Below are 20482 nucleotides of genomic sequence, written 5' to 3'. Positions count from 1 at the left end.
CAGCGAATCTGAAGATTCCCAGGAGGGGGCGCCTATGGTAAGGGCGAGGCGAATCCCAGAGGGGACGATCCATAAACAAGGAACCAGAGGGGAGTCCCAAGGGAGTAGCGGAGCAGTAGGGCCAGTTCCCCCACCAGAGCACAGTGGGGGGGAAGAGTCACGTGAGTCAGGGCCAGCTTCTCCTCCATCGGGGAGTGGGGAGACGGAGGGAAGGCCAGGTCCAGCTAGCCTCCCCGAAAGGGGGAGCAGTGACACAAGTGTAACGGTCAGAAGGAAAGTGGGAGGCTGCGCGCGCGCGCCAAGTTCAAATGTGGAGGAGCGCGGGACAGCAGAAAACCCGGATTGGGAGCCAGGTCCTAAATCCCGAAAGAGGGGGGGGGAGGAGTCGGGAGAATCAGCGTCAGAAGAATCTCGCAGGGCTGAGACTCCGACTAGCAGAAAGACCCAGAGAAAGAAGGAACAGAGGAAGAGGTGGAGTAAGGCTAGAATCTTAAGCTGGTGTCAGGGGGGAGGAGACTGAGATGGGAGTTACTGTCAGCGCTGCCCAAGGTCCCAGCTCACACAAGACCAACGCTGCTCCTTGCTCAAGTTTAAAAGTCTTTATTGAAGTTCAGTCTCATTTCTAGACGCGCAGCGCGCAACGCTACGGTCTGACGGACAGATGTAGCGTTGCGCGCTGCGCGTCTAGAAATGAGACTGAACTTCAATAAAGACTTTTAAACTTGAGCAAGGAGCAGCGTTGGTCTTGTGTGAGCTGGGACCTTGGGCAGCGCTGACAATCGTCTTTTCGCTTCCATATGCATAGAAAGAAGACGAATAAGCTTGGATTGTACTTATTTCAACTCTCATGCGTTTTTTTGCGTGTGCACCAGAATCGCCCCCAACCAAAGCAAAAAGGCGTTTTGGGTTCCATCTGTATAAAAAGAAGATGATAAAGCTCTGAGTGGCCTTATTTCCAATTGTTGTTTTTCGGGTTAGAATGCACATTCACCCAAAAATCAAACTGAAATATATGTTATTAGCCCAAATCAAGAATAGGTGTTTTGGTTATATCTCAATAGAAAGAGGATGAATAAGCGTTGATCTTTCTTTCGTTGTTCGTTCACCCACAAATAGCGAAGCTAAGTGTAATAAGTCTAAACAAGGCAAAACAGGTGCTTTTGGGTTCCCACGAGATAGAAAGAAGAATCTTGGGTTTCGCTTATTTCACATCGTGTTCTTTGGTGTTAATGCAACATTGACTCAGAATTCGCAAAGTGGATGTAATGAGACCAAAAGAACAAAACACCGTCTTTTCCCTTCCATATGCATAGAAAGAAGACGAATAAGCTTTGATTGGCAAAACAGGTGCTTTTGGGTTCCCACGACATAGAAAGAAGAATCTTGGGTTTCGCTTATTTCAATTCGTGTTCTTTGGTGTTAATGCAACATTGACTCAGAAATCGCGAAGTGGATGTAATGAGACCAAAATAACAAAACATCGTCTTTTCGCTTCCATATGCATAGAAAGAAGACGAATAAGCTTTGATTGGACTTATTTCAACTCATCGGTTTTTTTGGGTGTGCACCAGAATCTCCCCCAACCCAAGCAAAAAGGTGCTTTGCATTAGAATGCTGTCAGAGGCTCAGGAGCAGAAGAGCAGGGGAGAGAGCAAATAGAGAGCGGAGGAGAGGAATCAGAGGGGAGCGTAGGGGAATATGACAGTGGACCGAGAGATTCCATGAGCTTCTCCAGCGAATCAGAAGATTCCCAGGAGGGGGCGCCTATGGTAAGGGCGAGGCGAGTCCCAGGGGGGACGATCCATAAACACGGAACCAGAGGGGAGTCCCAAAGGAGTAGCGGAGGAGTAGGGCCAGTTCCCCCACCAGAGCACAGTGGGGGGGAAGAGTCACGTGAGTCAGGACCAGCTTCTCCTCCATCGGGGAGTGGGGAGACGGAGGGAAGGCCAGGTCCAGCTAGCCTCCCCGAAAGGGGGAGCAGTGACACAAGTGTAACGGTCAGAAGGAAAGTGGGAGGCTGCGCGCGCGCGCCAAGTTCAAATGTGGAGGAGCGCGGGACAGCAGAAAACCCGGATTGGGAGCCAGGTCCTAAAGCCAGAAGGAGGGGGGGAGAAGAGTCAGCAGAATCAGCGTCAGAGGAATCTAGGAGGGCTGGGTCCTAGCAGAAGGACCCAGAGAAAGAAGGAACAGAGGAAGAGGTGGAGTAAGGCTAGAATCTTAAGCTGGTGTCAGGGGGGAGGAGATTCAGATGGGACTTCTACGGTCTGATGGATAGACGTAGCGTTGCGCGCTGCGCGTCTGGAAATGAAACTGAACTTCAATAAAGACTTTTAAACTTGAGCAAGAAGCAGCGTTGGTCTTGTGTGAGCTGGGACCTTGGGCAGCGCTGACAGTAAGTCCCATCTCTCAAAAAAAAACTCTGCAAGCTCACGAAGATAGGCAAAGATGACTACAGAGGAGAAAGTCAAGCAACTGCAGGAAGCGGTCTCAACGCTCTACGCAGAATTGGCTGCGTCTAAGAAAAAAGAAGGAGAAACAGCTGCGCTCTGCCAGGATCTGCAAGCCAGGTGGGACAGATGGGGAAAGGAGGGGCAGCTGGGAGCCAAGCCGGAGGGAGTTGGCCTCGGGAAAAGGGGGGCGAGTATTGTGACCCATTTTGACGGAAACCTGCAGCAGTACCCTAACTTCAGAGCAGAAGTAGTTTTCGCGCTCAAATTGCTTCGGAAAGACTTTAGAGATGAGGAGGAGAAAGTGGGTTTCATAATCACTCATCTGCATGGGGAAGCTAAGTCGTGGCTGCGAACCTTGTTACGCGAAAATGACCCCGCCCTCAAAGATTCAAGCGCCTTTATTGAAGCCATGGACGCTTGCTTTAAATCAACGGTGGATGTGGATGTCGCTAGAAGGGAAATGCATGGATTGCGGCAAGGAAAAGCGACGGTGCGCCAGTATCATTCCCGCTTTTTTGGGTTAGTAAATGTGCTGGGCTGGCAGAAGGACTCAGCTGCCGTCAGGGATCTGTTCTGGGAGGGGCTGAATGGAGCCGTGAAAGATGAGCTGGCCAGGGGGGAGAGACCCCAAAATACAACAGAAGTAGTCCAAAGGGCGCTCGCAATTGGGGTGCGCCTGGAAGAACGCCCGTGGAGCAGGGAGGAGGGGCGAAGAGCAAACACGTCAGTTAGAACGACTCCCTTCCTACCCAGAGAGACAGAGCGCGCTCAGTCCACGCCTCCGCTGATGAGGGGAGAGGAGCCAATGGAAATCGGAGGTGCAAGGGCTCAGACAGCAAGCAGAGCCCAAACACCAGGAGCAGTCAAGGCGAAGGCTCCTAGAGGGAGCAGGAAGTGTTACATCTGCGACAGTGCACTGCACATGGCCAAAGAGTGTCCCCAGAGGCTCCAGAAGCACACTGCAGCCTCAGCAACTGTTAAAGGAGCAATTCAGCAGGGAGTAGAGCAGCAGGGAAACGGCGAAGCCTGGTTGGAGACGGAGGCACTGGGGCTCAACCAGGCGAGTCAGTGAAGCAGTCCCCAGAGATTTTGCAGCCCACAGACCCCCTCCCACCCAAACCAGTGGTGCAACTCACTGCATCGCTCCAGCTGCCCGATGGGCTCACCCTGGAGGTCCCTATTACCATTGACTCTGGTAGCAAAGCAGACTTTGTAGGGTTGGACTTCGTCAAGCAGCATCGCATAGCACTCCTGCCAGCCACGACACCCCTAAATGTTGTCACGGTAGATGGCAGGAAGATACTGGGAGGAGAGGTGGTACAGCAGACACCGCCTCTGGTGATGCAAATTGGGAACCACCGTGAAGTCATCAGTTTCAACGTCACCCACCTGTCGGACATGCCCATAGTGTTGGGCATGAGTTGGCTGGATAGGCACAGCCCGGCATTAGCGTGGTACCAGCGGCAATTGACCTTCTGCTCTTCCTACTGCGCAGCGCACTGCATCCAGACCTGCCAGGAAGAGGAGGGGCAAGAGGATGCACCGCAGCTACACCTAGGCATGGTGCAAGCGGTGCCCAACAAGTACAAGGCCTTTTTGGAAGTCTTCTGCGAGAAGGAAGCGGACAAGCTGCCTCCCCACAGACCCTACGACTGCAAGATTGACCTCCTGCCAGGGGCGACGCTGCCGACTGGGAGACTGTACTCCATGTCTGAAGACGAAATGCAAGAACTCAGGGAGTTCATAGATCGCAATTTGAAGCGGGGATTCATCCGGGAATCCAAAGCAGTGGGGGGCAGTCCCGTGTTTTTCGTGAAGAAGAGAGACACGCCCGAACGGAGGCTCATAGTGGATTATAGAATCATCAATTCCAGGACAAAGCCCACAGCATTCCCCATGCCCAAAATTGACGACCTGCTAGCGACGGTGAGGAAGGGACGGATCTTCACCAAGTTGGATCTACGAGGGGCCTACAACCTTATACGCATGCGGGAGGGCGACGAGTGGAAGACAGCCATGTTTACGCCTTTAGGAACCTATGAATACAGAGTCATGCCGTTTGGTCTCCAAAATGGCTCCCATTGTTTCCAAGCTTTCGTGCACCACGTGCTAGCGGGACTCCTCTACAAGAAGTGCGTCTGCTTCTTAGATGATATCCTGATCTTTTCGGACTCGCAGGAGGCGCACGAGGAGGACGTCAAGGAGGTCCTGCAGAGACTACGGGAGCACAGACTTTACGCCAAACTGGAGAAGTGCCAGTTCGACACGACAGAGGTGGATTTCCTGGGCTACAAGCTGTCCGACAAGGGACTTGCCATGGACAGCGCCAAGGTCCGCTCAGTGTTGGACTGGAAGAGCCCGCGCAACCGGAAGGAGGTCCAGAAGTTCGTCGGTTTCGCCAACTTTTATCGCAAGTTCATCAAGGGGTTCGCGAAGGAGACGGCGGCCATCACGGACACCCTCAGCTCCAAGAAGAAGAAGTTCACCTGGACGGACCAGGCGGAGCAGTCCTTTCGGAGGCTCAAGCGTCTCTTCGCGTCCGAAGAACAGCTGCTACACGTAAACCCCAGCAAACCGATGAGGGTTGAAACGGACGCCTCGGACAGAGCGGTGGGGGCGGTCCTGTTGCAGCAAGATCCGCAAGGGGACTGGAGACCGTGCGCATTCTACTCCAGGAAGCTCAGCACGTCGGAGCAGAACTACACCATCTGGGACAGGGAGTTGCTGGCCATTTATGCAGCTTTCAAGGCGTGGCGGCACTTCCTCGTCGGAGCCAGACACACAGTGCAGGTCCGCACGGACCACAAGAACCTGGAGTACTGGCGCACGGCGAAGTTCCTGAACCAGAGACACATCCGCTGGGCGGAGTTCTTTGCAGATTTTGATTTCCGGATAGAATACATCCCGGGAGACAACAACGTCATGGCGGATGCGCTATCCAGGAAGCCGCAGTATCTCGAGGAAGCGGCACCGGCAGCGGCCAAACACATTTTCGCACCAGAGGTGTGGGCGTGCGCTTCAGCCGCAGTGGACCTGGACGCAGTCCGTCACGCGCTACAGGCGGATTCGTTTGCGCAATCCAAGATGGAGGAGGTGCGAAACGGCACAGCGAGGGACGACGAGTTCCAGATACGCAAGAGACTGCTCATCCGCAAAGGGGCTCTCTACGTACCGGGAGACGACCTTCGCGCGAGAGTCTTGCAGCAGCTGCACGACGCGCCCAGCGCTGGGCACTTCGGCAAGGACAAGACGGCGGAATTAGTCACCAGGGACTTTTGGTGGCCCAAGGTTGCGGATTACGTTTCCAGGTGTGACACCTGCCAAAGGGCCAAGCCAGTACACAGGAAGCCGGCGGGTCTGCTGGAACCGCTGCAGACGCCGCTCGAACCATGGGAGAAAGTGGCCCTGGACTTTGTTACAGATCTGCCCAGTTCGCGCGGCAAAACAGCGGTACTCGTGGTCGTAGACCTCTTCACCAAGATGGCGCATTTCATTCCGTGCGTGAAGGTGGCCACAGCGGAACAGACCGCCAAGCTGTTCATAGACCACGTTTTCAAAGCTCACGGCCTGCCGCGGTCCATCCTGTCCGACCGGGGCCGCCAATTCATCTCGAACTTCTGGCAGAAGCTGCTGGGCATCCTGAACGTCAAGATCAACTTAGCGTCGGCACGACACCCGCAGACCAACGGACAAGCGGAGAGGGTCAACGCCATCATGCAGCAGTACCTGCGATGCTACGCCAATCAACAGCCCTCGACCTGGGTGGACTACCTACCGCTAGCCGAGTTTGCCTACAACAACACGAAGCACGGGTCTACAGGGGTGACACCGTTCTTCGCCAACAATGGGCGCCACCCCAGAACCTTCCCGGGGTTGGAGACCGAGGCAGAGGGGGAGCCACGGGGGGCAGAGCACTTAGCCGCAGAGTTACAGGAGGTCCATGAGCAACTCCGAAGGCACTTGGAACTCGCGAAACACGCCTACAAGATGCAGGCAGACAGGCACAGGAGGGTTGGGGAAGACATACAGGTAGGGGACTGGGTCTGGTTAGCAGCTCAGGCAGTGCCGGCCAGAACGCTAGCTAAGAGGAAGCTAGGACACAAGCAGCTGGGACCTTACCAGGTCGCGGCACAAATCAATCCAGTGGCCTACCGGTTGACACTCCCGGAGGGCTCCAGAATGCACCCAGTCTTTCACAGGTCAGTGCTCACGCCTTACAAGGCACCCCACAGGTTTCAGGCGCCAGGGACCGCACCAGCCCCACGTAGCCCATCGCCAACAGGGGAGGGACCACAGAGTGCGACGCCACTCAACGAGGTCACGCAGATTTTGGACTCCAGATGGGGGGAAGAGGGAGTTGAATATCTCCTCGCCAGGGAGAGTGGGTGCCGTGCTACGCCGTGGAGGAGCACTACCTCAAAGACGAGTTCCATTCGATCTTCCCACACAGACCCATGCCGGCGGAGTATTTCGACGACTGGCTTTTCACACCCACACTGTCAGCCAGCACGTTCCAGGGTTTCTCCTCAGATGAGGAGCCGACGCCGGGGATGAGCTCCCCGGAGGGGTCGCTCTCGGGGTTTGCCACGGACCGCTCCTATTGGTGGGACACTCAACCAGAAGTGGGGTGGAGCAGGGAACTGCTGAGGGGGCCCTTGCACACAGCCTCACCCGAGGGACCAGGTGGAGAGGTGGACATGGACGTGTGGGGGGAGGATCTTGGTTTTGAGCACGACAGCAGAGAAATGGAAGCAGAGGAAGTCGACGTCGACGAACCCATCGTGGGGGGGCCTGATCCCGCTGGCCGGTTGCACACCAGGGGGAGAGAACGGAAGCCAGCACTCACACCCCCAGCGCCGGAGCACCTGGAACCCACACCCGAAGAGGGGGAGGGGGGAAGGGGGGGCTTCGAGGGGGGATGGATGTCAGAGGCTCAGGAGCAGAAGAGCAGGGGAGAGAGCAAATAGAGAGCGGAGGAGAGGAATCAGAGGGGAGCGTAGGGGAATATGACAGTGGACCGAGAGATTCCATGAGCTTCTCCAGCGAATCAGAAGATTCCCAGGAGGGGGCGCCTATGGTAAGGGCGAGGCGAGTCCCAGGGGGGACGATCCATAAACAAGGAACCAGAGGGGAGTCCCAAAGGAGTAGCGGAGGAGTAGGGCCAGTTCCCCCACCAGAGCACAGTGGGGGGGAAGAGTCACGTGAGTCAGGACCAGCTTCTCCTCCATCGGGGAGTGGGGAGACGGAGGGAAGGGCAGGTCCAGCTAGCCTCCCCGAAAGGGGGAGCAGTGACACAAGTGTAACGGTCAGAAGGAAAGTGGGAGGCTGCGCGCGCGCGCCAAGTTCAAATGTGGAGGAGCGCGGGACAGCAGAAAACCCGGATTGGGAGCCAGGTCCTAAAGCCAGAAGGAGGGGGGGAGAAGAGTCAGCAGAATCAGCGTCAGAGGAATCTAGGAGGGCTGAGACTCCGACTAGCAGAAGGACCCAGAGAAAGAAGGAACAGAGGAAGAGGTGGAGTAAGGCTAGAATCTTAAGCTGGTGTCAGGGGGGAGGAGATTCAGATGGGACTTCTACGGTCTGATAGATAGAAGTAACGTTGCGCACTGCGCGTCTGGAAATGAAACTGAACTTCACTAAAGACTTTTAAACTTGAGCAAGAAGCAGCGTTGGTCTTGTGTGAGCTGGGACGTTGGGCAGCGCTGACAAATGCACATTCACCCAAAAATCACAAAGTGAAATGTTTGTTATCAGCTCAAATAAAGCATAGGTGTATGCTTTATGGATCGTCCCCCCTGGGACTCGCCTCGCCCTTACCATAGGCGCCCCCTCCTGGGAATCTTCTGATTCGCTGGAGAAGCTCATGGAATCTCTCGGTCCACTGTCATATTCCCCTACGCTCCCCTCTGATTCCTCTCCTCCGCTCTCTATTTGCTCTCTCCCCTGCTCTTCTGCTCCTGAGCCTCTGACAGCATGCACATTCACCCAAAAATCACAAAGTGAAATGTTTGTTATCAGCTCAAATAAAGCATAGGTGTTTGGCTTCCATCGCAATAGAAAGAGGACGAATAAGCTTTGATTTTTCTTTCGGTGTTCATTCATCCACAAATAGCAAAGCGAAGTGTAATAAGCCAAAGTTTGTTTTGGGTTCCATTTACATAGAAAGAAGAATCTTGGATTTCGCTTATTGCAATTCGTGTTTTTTGGTGTTAATGCAACATTGACTCAGAAATCACAAAGTGGATGTACTGAGACCAAAATAACAAAACAGCGTCTTTTTGCTTCCATATGCGTAGGAAGAAGACGGATAAGCTTTGATTGGGCTTCTTTCAATTCGCATGGTGTTTTTTGGATGTGCACCAGCATCGCCCCCAACCTAAGCAAAAAGGAGTTTTGGGCTCCATCTACATAAAAAGAAGATGTTAAAGCTCTGATTGGGCTTATTACAAATTGTTGTTTTTGGGGTTAGAATGCACATTCACCCAAAAATCGCAGTGAAATGTTTGTTATCAGTCTAAATCAAGTATAGGTGTTTTGGTTCCATGTCAATAGAAAGAGGATGAATAAGCGTTGATTTTTCTTTCGTTGTTCGTTCACCCACAAATAGCAAAGCTAAGTGTAATAAGTCTAAACAAGGCAAAACAGGTGCTTTTGGGTTCCCACGACATAGAAAGAAGAATCTTGGGTTTCGCTTATTTCACATCGTGTTCTTTGGTGTTAATGCAACATTGACTCAGAAATCGCAAAGTGGATGTAATGAGACCAAAATAACAAAACATCGTCTTTTCGCTTCCATATGCATAGAAAGAAGACGAATAAGCTTTGATTGGACTTATTTCAACATGGGTTTTTTTTGGTGTGCACCAGAATCGCCCCCAACCCAAGCAAAAAGGTGCTTTGCGTACCATCTACATAAAAGGAAGATGATAAAGCTCTCATTGGGCTTATTTCCAATTGTTTTTCGGGTTAGAATGCACATTCACCCAAAAATCAAACTGAAATATATGTTATTAGCCCAAATCAAGAATAGGTGTTTTGGTTACATCTCAATAGAAAGAGGATGAATAAGCGTTGATTTTTCTTTCGTTGTTCGTTCACCCCCAAATAGCAAAGCGAAGTGTATTAAGTCTAAACAAGGCAAAACAGGTTGTTTTGGGTTCCCATGACATAGAAGAATCTTGGGTTTCGCTTATTTCAATTCGTGTTTTTTGGTGTTAATGCAACATTGACTCAGAAATCGCAAAGTGTATGTAATGAGACCAAAATAACAAAACAACGTCTTTTCCCTTCCATATGCATAGAAAGAAGACGAATAAGCTTGGATTGGACTTATTTCAACTCTCATGGGTTTTTTTGGGTGTGCACCAGAATCGCCCCAACCCAAGCAAAAAGGTGCTTTGCGTACCATCTACATAAAAGGAAGATGATAAAGCTCTCATTGGGCTTATTTCCAATTGTTGTTTTTCGGGTTAGAATGCACATTCACCCAAAAATCAAACTGAAATATATGTTATTAGCCCAAATCAAGAATAGGTGTTTTGGTTACATGTTGTCAGAGGCTCAGGAGCAGAAGAGCAGGGGAGAGAGCAAATAGAGAGCGGAGGAGAGGAATCAGAGGGGAGCGTAGGGGAATATGACAGTGGACCGAGAGATTCCATGAGCTTCTCCAGCGAATCAGAAGATTCCCAGGAGGGGGCGCCTATGGTAAGGGCGAGGCGAATCCCAGAGGGGACGATCCATAAACAGGGAACCAGAGGGGAGTCCCAAAGGAGTAGCGGAGAAGTAGGGCCAGTTCCCCCACCAGAGCACAGTGGGGGAGAAGAGGCATGGGAGTCAGGACCAGCGTCTCCTCCATCAGGGAGTGGGGAGACGGAGGGAAGGGCAGGTCCAGCTAGCCTCCCCGAAAGGGGGAGCAGTGACACAAGTGTAACGGTCAGAAGGAAAGTGGGAGGCTGCGCGCGCGCGCCAAGTTCAAATGTGGAGGAGCGCGGGACAGCAGAAAACCCGGATTGGGAGCCAGGTCCTAAAGCCCGAAAGAGGGGGGAGGAGGAGTCGGGAGAATCAGCGTCAGAAGAATCTCGGAGGGCAGAGACTCCGACTAGCAGAAGGACCCAGAGAAAGAAGGAACAGAGGAAGAGGTGGAGTAAAGCTAGAATCTTAAGCTGGTGTCAGGGGGGCGGAGATTCAGATGGGACTTCTATGATCTGACGGATAGATGTAGCGTTGCGCGCTGCACGTCTGGAAATGAGACTGAACTTCAATAAAGACTTTTGAACTTGAGCAAGAAGCAGCGTTGGTCTTGTGTGAGCTGGGACCTTGGGCAGCGCTGACACATGTCAATAGAAAGAGGATGAATAAGCGTTGATTTTTCTTTCGTTGTTCGTTCACCCACAAATAGCAAAGCGAAGTGTAATAAGTCTAAACAAGGCAAAACAGGTGGTTTTGGGTTCCCACGACATAGAAAAAATAATCTTGGGTTTCGCTTATTTCACATCGTGTTCGTTGTTAATGCAACATTGACTCAGAAATCGCAAAGTGGATGTAATGAGACCAAAATAACAAAACAGCGTCTTTTTGCTTCCATATGCGTAGGAAAAAGACGAATAAGCTTCGATAGGGCTTCTTTCAATTCGCATGGTGTTTTTTGGATGTGCACCAGAATCACCTGCAACCAAAGCAAAAAGGAGTTTTGGGTTCCATTTACAGGAAAAGATGATAAAGCTCTGTTTGTGCTTATTACAAATTGTTGTTTTTGGGGTTGGAATGCACATTCACTCAAAAATCAAACTGAAATATATGTTATTAGACCAAATTAAGAATAGGTGTTTTGGTTCCATGTCAATAGAAAGAGGATGAATAAGCGTTGATTTTTCTTTCGTTCGTTCACCCACAAATAGCAAAGCTAAGTGTAATAAGTCTAAACAAGGCAAAACAGGTGCTTTTGGGTTCCCACGACATAGAAAGAAGAATCTTGGGTTTCGCTTATTTCACATCGTGTTCTTTGGTGTTAATGCAACATTGACTCAGAAATCGCAAAGTGTATGTAATGAGACCAAAATAACAAAACAGCGTCTTTTCCCTTCCATATGCATAGAAAGAAGACGAATAAGCTTGGATTGGACTTATTTCAACTCTCATGGGTTTTTTTGGGTGTGCACCAGAATCTCCCCAACCCAAGCAAAAAGGTGCTTTGCGTACCATCTACATAAAAGGAAGATGATAAAGCTCTCATTGAGCTTATTTCCAATTGTTGTTTATCGGGTTAGAATGCACATTCACCCAAAAATCAAACTGAAATATATGTTATTAGCCCAAATCAAGAATAGGTGTTTTGGTTACATGTCAATAGAAAGAGGATGAATAAGCGTTGATTTTTCTTTTGTTGTTCGTTCACCCACAAATAGCAAAGCGAAGTGTAATAAGTCTAAACAAGGCAAAACAGGTGGTTTTGGGTTCCCACGACATAGAAAAAAGAATCTTGGGTTTCGCTTATTTCACATCGTGTTCTTCATTGTTAATGCAACATTGACTCAGAAATCGCAAAGTGGATGTAATGAGACCAAAATAACAAAACAGCGTCTTTTTGCTTCCATATGCGTAGGAAAAAGACGAATAAGCTTCGATAGGGCTTCTTTCAATTCGCATAGTGTTTTTTGGATGTGCACCAGAATCACCTGCAACCAAAGCAAAAAGGAGTTTTGGGTTCCATTTACAGGAAAAGATGATAAAGCTCTGTTTGTGCTTATTACAAATTGTTGTTTTTGGGGTTGGAATGCACATTCACTCAAAAATCAAACTGAAATATATGTTATTAGACCAAATTAAGAATAGGTGTTTTGGTTCCATGTCAATAGAAAGAGGATGAATAAGCGTTGATTTTTCTTTCGTTCGTTCACCCACAAATAGCAAAGCTAAGTGTAATAAGTCTAAACAAGGCAAAACAGGTGCTTTTGGGTTCCCACGACATAGAAAGAAGAATCTTGGGTTTCGCTTATTTCACTTCGTGTTCTTTGGTGTTAATGCAACATTGACTCACAAATCGCAAAGTGTATGTAATGAGACCAAAATAACAAAACAGCGTCTTTTCCCTTCCATATGCATAGAAAGAAGACGAAAAAGCTTTGATTGGACTTATTTCAACTCTCATGGGTTTTTTTGGGTGTGCACCAGAATCGCCCCCAACCCAAGCAAAAAGGTGCTTTGCGTACCATCTACGTAAAAGGAAGATGATAAAGCTCTGATTCGGCTTATTTCCAATTGTTGTTTTTCGGGTTAGAATGCACATTCACCCAAAAATCGCAGAGTGAAAGGTTTGTTATCAGCCCAAATTAAGCATATGAGTTTTGGTTCCATCTCAATAGAAAGAGGACGAATAAGCTTGAATTGTTCTTTCGGTGTTCATACACCCACAAATAGCAAAGCGGTGCAATAAGCCAAAACAACGAAAAACAGGTTGTTTTGGGTTCTATCTGCATAGAAAGAAGAATCTTGGATTCGCTTATTTCATTTCGGGTTTTTTGGTCTCAATGCAACATTGACTCAGAAATCGCGAAGTGTATGTAATGAGACCAAAATAACAAAACATCGTCTTTTCGCTTCCATATGCGTAGGAAGAAGACGAATAAGCTTTGATTGGGCTTTCAATTCGCATGGTGTTTTTTGGGTGTGCACCAGCATCGCCCCCAACCTAAGCAAAAAGGAGTTTTGGGTTCCATCTACATAAAAAGAAGATGTTAAAGCTCTGATTGGGCTTATTACAAATTGTTGTTTTTGGGGTTAGAATGCACATTCACCCAAAAATCGCAGTGAAATGTTTGTTAGTCTAAATCAAGTATAGGTGTTTTGGTTCCATGTCAATAGAAAGAGGATGAATAAGCGTTGATTTTTCTTTCGTTGTTCGTTCACCCACAAATAGCAAAGCTAAGTGTAATGTCTAAACAAGGCAAAACAGGTGCTTTTGGGTTCCCACGACATAGAAAGAAGAATCTTGGGTTTCGCTTATTTCACATTGTGTTCTTAATGCAACTGACAGAAATCGCAAAGTGTATGTACTGAGACCAAAATAACAAAACAGCGTCTTTTCCCTTCCATATGCATAGAAAGAAGACGAATAAGCTTTGATTGGACTTATTTCAACTCTCATGGGTTTTTTTGGGTGTGCACCAGAATCGCCCCCAACCCAAGCAAAAAGGTGCTTTGCGTACCATCTACGTAAAAGGAAGATGATAAAGTTCTGATTCGGCTTATTTCCAATTGTTGTTTTTCGGGTTAGAATGCACATTCACTCAAAAATCGCAGAGTGAAAAGTTTGTTATCAGCCCAAATTAAGCATATGAGTTTTGGTTCCATCTCAATAGAAAGAGGACGAATAAGCTTGAATTGTTCTTTCGGTGTTCATTCACCCACAAATAGCAAAGCGGTGCAATAAGCCAAAACAACGAAAAACAGGTTGTTTTGGGTTCTATCTGCATAGAAAGAAGAATCTTGGATTTCGCTTATTTCATTTCGTGTTTTTTGGTCTTAATGCAACATTGACTCAGAAATCGCAAAGTGGATGTAATGAGACCAAAATAACAAAACAGCGTTGTCAGGGAATCAGGAGCAGGAGTACTGGGGAGAGAGGATTGGGAGAGCGAAGGGGAAGAATCTGAGAGCAGCGTAGGGGAGTATGACAGTGGCCCGAGAGATTCCATGAGCTTCTCCAGCGAATCAGAAGATTCCCAGAAGGGGGCGCCGATGGTCAGGGCAAGGGGGGTCCCAGGGGGGACGCACCAGAAACAAGGAGCCAGAGGGGAACCCCAAAGCAGCAGTGGAGGATCGGGACCAGTTTCCCCACCAGAGCATAGTGGGGGGGAGGAGTCACATGTGTCAGGGCCAGCGTCTCCTCCAGAGAGGGAGTCAGGGCTGACCACGCCTCCATCGGAGAGTGGGGGAACGGAAGGGAGGTCAGTTGCAGCTAGCCCCCCCGAAGGGGGAAGCAGTGGCAGCAGCAGTGAAACGGTCAGGAGGAAAGCTGCTGGCTGGGCGCGCGCGCCAAGTTCAAATGTGCAGGCGCGTGGAACAGCAGGAGACCCGGATGGGGAACCAGCTCCTAAAGCCCGCCGGAGGGAGGGAGAAGGCTCAGGGGAATCAGCGGGAGAAGAGGCTAGAAAGGGCGGAACCCCGGCGGGCAGGCGGACCCAGAGGAGGAAGGAGCAGCGGAGAAGGTGGAGCAAGGCTAGGATCTTAAATTGGTGTCAGGGGGGAGGAGACTCAGACGGAGCATCAGTGGTCTGACACTTTAGACGTGGGGCTGCGCGCTGCGGCTCTGGAAGTGAAACTGAACTTCAATAAAGACTTTTATACTTAACAACGAAGCAGCGTTGGTCCTTTGTGAGCTGGGACCTAGGGCAGCCCTGACAAGCGTCTTTTTGCTTCCATATGCGTAGGAAGAAGACAAATAAGCTTTGATTGGACTTATTTCAACTCTCATGCGTTTTTTTTGCGTGTGCACCAGAATCGCCCCCAACCAAAGCAAAAAGGCGTTTTGGATTCCATCTGTATAAAAAGAAGATGATAAAGCTCTGAGTGGGCTTATTTCCAATTGTTGTTTTTGGGGTTAGAATGCACATTCACCCAAAAATCAAACTGAAATATATGTTATTAGCCCAAATTAAGAATAGGTGTTTTGGTTCCATCTCAATAGAAAGAGGATGAATAAGCATTGATTTTTCTTTCGTTGTTCGTTCACCCACAAATAGCAAAGCGAAGTGTAATAAGTCTAAACAAGGCAAAACAGGTGGTTTTGGGTTCCCACGACATAGAAAAAAGAATCTTGGGTTTCGCTTATTTCACATCGTGTTCTTCGTTGTTAATGCAACATTGACTCAGAAATCGCAAAGTGGATGTAATGAGACCAACATAACAAAACAGCGTCTTTTTGCTTCCATATGCGTAGGAAAAAGACGAATAAGCTTCGATAGGGCTTCTTTCAATTCGCATGGTGTTTTTTGGATGTGCACCAGAATCACCTGCAACCAAAGCAAAAAGGAGTTTTGGGTTCCATTTACAGGAAAAGATGATAAAGCTCTGTTTGTGCTTATTACAAATTGTTGTTTTTGGGGTTGGAATGCACATTCACTCAAAAATCGCCGTGAAATGTTTGTTAGCCCAAATCAAGTATAGGTGTTTTGGTTCTATCTCAATAGAAAGAGGGCGAATAACCTTGTTCTTTCAGTGTTCATTCACCCACAAATAGCAAAGCGGTTTAATAAGCCAAAAGTTGTTTTGGGTTCCACCTCCAGAGAAAGAAGAATCTTGGATTTCGCTTATTTCAATTCGTGTTTTTTGGTCTTAATGCAACATTGACTCAGAAATCGCGAAGTGTATGTAATGAGACCAAAATAACAAAACACCGTCTTTTCCCTTCCATATGCATAGAAAGAAGACGAAAAAGCTTTGATTGGACTTATTTCAACTCTCATGGGTTTTTTTGGGTGTGCACCAGAATCGCCCCAACCCAAGCAAAAAGGTGCTTTGCGTACCATCTACGTAAAAGGAAATGATAAAGCTCTGATTCGGCTTATTTCCAATTGTTGTTTTTCGGGTTAGAATGCACATTCACCAAAAAATCGCAGAATGAAAGGTTTGTTATCAGCCCAAATTAAGCATATGAGTTTTGGTTCCATCTCAATAGAAAGACGAATAAGCTTGAATTGTTCTTTCGGTGTTCATTCACCCACAAATAGCAAAGCGGTTCAATAAGCCAAAACAACGAAAAACAGGTTGTTTTGGGTTCTATCTGCATAGAAAGAAGAATCTTGGATTTCGCTTATTTCACATCGTCTTCTTTGGTGTTAATGCAACATTGACTCAGAAATCGCAAAGTGGATGTAATGAGACCAAAATAACAAAACATCGTCTTTTCGCTTCCATATGCATAGAAAGAAGACAAATAAGCTTTGATTTCAACTCTCATGCGTTTTTTTGCGTGTGCACCAGAATCGCCCCCAACCAAAGCAAAAAGGCGTTTTGGGTTACATCTGTATAAAAAGAAGATGATAAAGCTCTGAGTGGGCTTATTTCCAATTGTTGCTTTTGGCATTAGAATGCACATTCACCCAAAAATCACAAAGTGAAATGTTTGTTATCAGCTCAAATAAAGCATAGGTGTTTGGCTTCCATCGCAATAGAAAGAGGACGAATAAGCTTTGATTTTTCTTTCGGTGTTCATTCATCCACAAATAGCAAAGCGAAGTGTAATAAGCCAAAGTTTGTTTTGGGTTCCATTTACATAGAAAGAAGAATCTTGGATTTCGCTTATTGCAAATCGTGTTTTTTGGTGTTAATGCAACATTGACTCAGAAATCGCAAAGTGGATGTACTGAGACCAAAATAACAAAACAGCGTCTTTTTGCTTCCATATGCGTAGGAAGAAGACGGATAAGCTTTGATTGGGCTACTTTCAATTCGCATGGTGTTTTTTGGGTGTGCACCAGCATCGCCCCCAACCTAAGCAAAAAGGAGTTTTGGGCTCCATCTACATAAAAAGAAGATGTTAAAGCTCTCATTGGGCTTATTACAAATTGTTGTTTTTGGGGTTAGAATGCACATTCACCCAAAAATCGCAGTGAAATGTTTGTTATCAGTCTAAATCAAGTATAGGTGTTTTGGTTCCATGTCAATAGAAAGAGGATGAATAAGCGTTGATTTTTCTTTCGTTGTTCGTTCACCCACAAATAGCAAAGCTAAGTGTAATAAGTCTAAACAAGGCAAAACAGGTGCTTTTGGGTTCCCACGACATAGAAAGAAGAATCTTGGGTTTCGCTTATTTCACATTGTGTTCTTTGGTGTTAATGCAACATTGACTCAGAAATCGCAAAGTGGATGTAATGAGACCAAAATAACAAAACATCGTCTTTTCGCTTCCATATGCATAGAAAGAAGACGAATAAGCTTGGATTGGACTTATTTCAACTCTCAAGGGTTTTTTGGGTGTGCACCAGAATCGCCCCCAACCCAAGCAAAAAGGTGCTCTCATGGGGTTTTTTTGGGGGTGCACCAGCTCTCTCAAGGGGTTTTTTGGGTGTGCACCAGCATCGCCCCCAACCCAAGCAAAAAGGTGCTTTGCATTAGAATGCACATTCACCCAAAAATCACAAAGTGAAATGTTTGTTATCAGCTCAAATAAAGCATAGGTGTTTGGCTTCCATCGCAATAGAAAGAGGACGAATAAGCTTTGATTTTTCTTTCGGTGTTCATTCATCCACAAATAGCAAAGCGAAGTGTAATCAGCCAAAGGTTGTGTTGGGTTCCATCTACATAGAAAGAAGAATCTTGGATTTCGCTTATTTCAATTCGTGTTTTTTGGTGTTAATGCAACATTGACTCAGAAATCGCAAAGTGGATGTAATGAGACCAAAATAACAAAACAGCGTCTTTTTGCTTCCATATGCGTAGGAAGAAGACAAATAAGCTTTGATTGGACTTATTTCAACTCTCATGCGTTTTTTTGCGTGTGCACCAGAATCGCCCCCAACCAAAGCAAAAAGGCGTTTTGGGTTCCATCTGTATAAAAAGAAGATGATAAAGCTCTGAGTGGGCTTATTTCCAATTGTTGTTTTTGGGGTTAGAATGCACATTCACCCAAAAATCAAACTGAAATATATGTTATTAGCCCAAATTAAGAATAGGTGTTTTGGTTCCATCTCAAGAGAAAGAGGATGAATAAGCGTTGATTTTTCTTTCGTTGTTCGTTCACCCACAAATAGCAAAGCTAAGTGTAATAAGTCTAAACAAGGCAAAACAGGTGCTTTTGGGTTCACACGACATAGAAAGAAGAATCTTGGGTTTCGCTTATTTCACATCGTCTTCTTTGGTGTTAATGCAACATTGACTCAGAAATCGCAAAGTGGATGTAATGAGACCAAAATAACAAAACATCGTCTTTTCGCTTCCATATGCATAGAAAGAAGACAAATAAGCTTTGATTTCAACTCTCATGCGTTTTTTTGCGTGTGCACCAGAATCGCCCCCAACCAAAGCAAAAAGGCGTTTTGGGTTACATCTGTATAAAAAGAAGATGATAAAGCTCTGAGTGGGCTTATTTCCAATTGTTGTTTTTGGCATTAGAATGCACATTCACCCAAAAATCACAAAGTGAAATGTTTGTTATCAGCTCAAATAAAGCATAGGTGTTTGGCTTCCATCGCCATAGAAAGAGGACGAATAAGCTTTGATTTTTCTTTCGGTGTTCATTCATCCACAAATAGCAAAGCGAAGTGTAATCAGCCAAAGGTTGTTTTGGGTTCCATCTACATAGAAAGAAGAATCTTGGATTTCGCTTATTTCAATTCGTGTTTTTTGGTGTTAATGCAACATTGACTCAGAAATCGCAAAGTGGATGTAATGAGACCAAGATAACAAAACAGCGTCTTTTTGCTTCCATATGCGTAGGAAAAAGACGAATAAGCTTCGATAGGGCTTCTTTCAATTCGCATGGTGTTTTTTGGATGTGCACCAGAATCACCTGCAACCAAAGCAAAAAGGCGTTTTGGGTTCCATTTACAGGAAAAGATGATAAAGCTCTGTTTGTGCTTATTACAAATTGTTGTTTTGGGGGTTGGAATGCACATTCACTCAAAAATCGCCGTGAAATGTTTGTTAGCCCAAATCAAGTATAGCTGTTTTGGTTCCATCTCAATAGAAAGAGGGCGAATAACCTTGTTCTTTCAGTGTTCATTCACCCACAAATAGCAAAGCGGTTTAATAAGCCAAAAGTTGTTTTGGGTTCCATTTACATAGAAAGAAGAATCTTGGATTTTGCTTATTTCAATTCGTGTTTTTTGGTCTTAATGCAACATTGACTCAGAAATCGCGAAGTGTATGTAATGAGACCAAAATAACAAAACACCGTCTTTTCCCTTCCATATGCATAGAAAGAAGACGAAAAAGCTTTGATTGGACTTATTTCATCTCTCATGGGTTTGTTTGGGTGTGCACCAGAATCGCCCCCAACCCAAGCAAAAAGGTGCTTTGCGTACCATCTACGTAAAAGGAAATGATAAAGCTCTGATTCGGCTTATTTCCAATTGTTGTTTTTCGGGTTAGAATGCACATTCACCCAAAAATCAAACTGAAATATATGTTATTAGCCCAAATTAAGAATAGGTGTTTTGGTTACATCTCAATAGAAAGAGGATGAATAAGCGTTGATTTTTCTTTCGTTGTTCGTTCACCCACAAATAGCAAAGCTAAGTGTAATAAGTCTAAACAAGGCAAAACAGGTGCTTTTGGGTTCCCACGACATAGAAAGAAGAATCTTGGTCTTTTCCCTTCCATATGCATAGAAAGAAGACGAATAAGCTTTGATTGGACTTATTTCAACATGGGTTTTTTTGGGTGTGCACCAGAATCGCCCCCAACCCAAGCAAAAAGGTGCTTTGTGTACCATCTACATAAAAGGAAGATGATAAAGCTCTGATTCGGCTTATTTCCAATTGTTGTTTTTCGGGTTAGAATGCACATTCACCCAAAAATCAAACTGAAATATATGTTATTAGCCCAAATCAAGAATAGGTGTTTTGGTTACATCTCAATAGAAAGAGGATGAATAAGCCTTGATTTTTCTTTCGTTGTTCATTCACCCACAAATAGCAAAGCGAAGTGTAATAAGTCTAAACAAGGCAAAACAGGTGGTTTTGGGTTCCCACGACATAGAAAGAAGAATCTTGGGTTTCGCTTATTTCACATCGTCTTCTTTGGTGTTAATGCAACATTGACTCAGAAATGGCAAAGTGGGTGTAATTAGACCAAAATAACAAAACATCGTCTTTTCGCTTCCATATGCATAGAAAGAAGACGAATAAGCTTTGATTGGACTTATTTCAACTCTCATGCGTTTTTTTGCGTGTGCACCAGCATCGCCCCCAACCTAAGCAAAAAGGAGTTTTGGGTTCCATCTACATAAAAAGAAGATGATAAAGCTCTGAGTGGGCTTATTTCCAATTGTTGTTTTTCGGGTTAGAATTCACATTCACCCAAAAATCAAACTGAAA

Source organism: Podarcis raffonei, chromosome 14, assembly GCF_027172205.1.
Source record: "Podarcis raffonei isolate rPodRaf1 chromosome 14, rPodRaf1.pri, whole genome shotgun sequence".
NCBI lineage: Eukaryota > Metazoa > Chordata > Lepidosauria > Squamata > Lacertidae > Podarcis > Podarcis raffonei.
The sequence above is the reverse complement of the archived record's forward strand: the minus strand, read 5'-3'. Positions refer to the sequence as shown.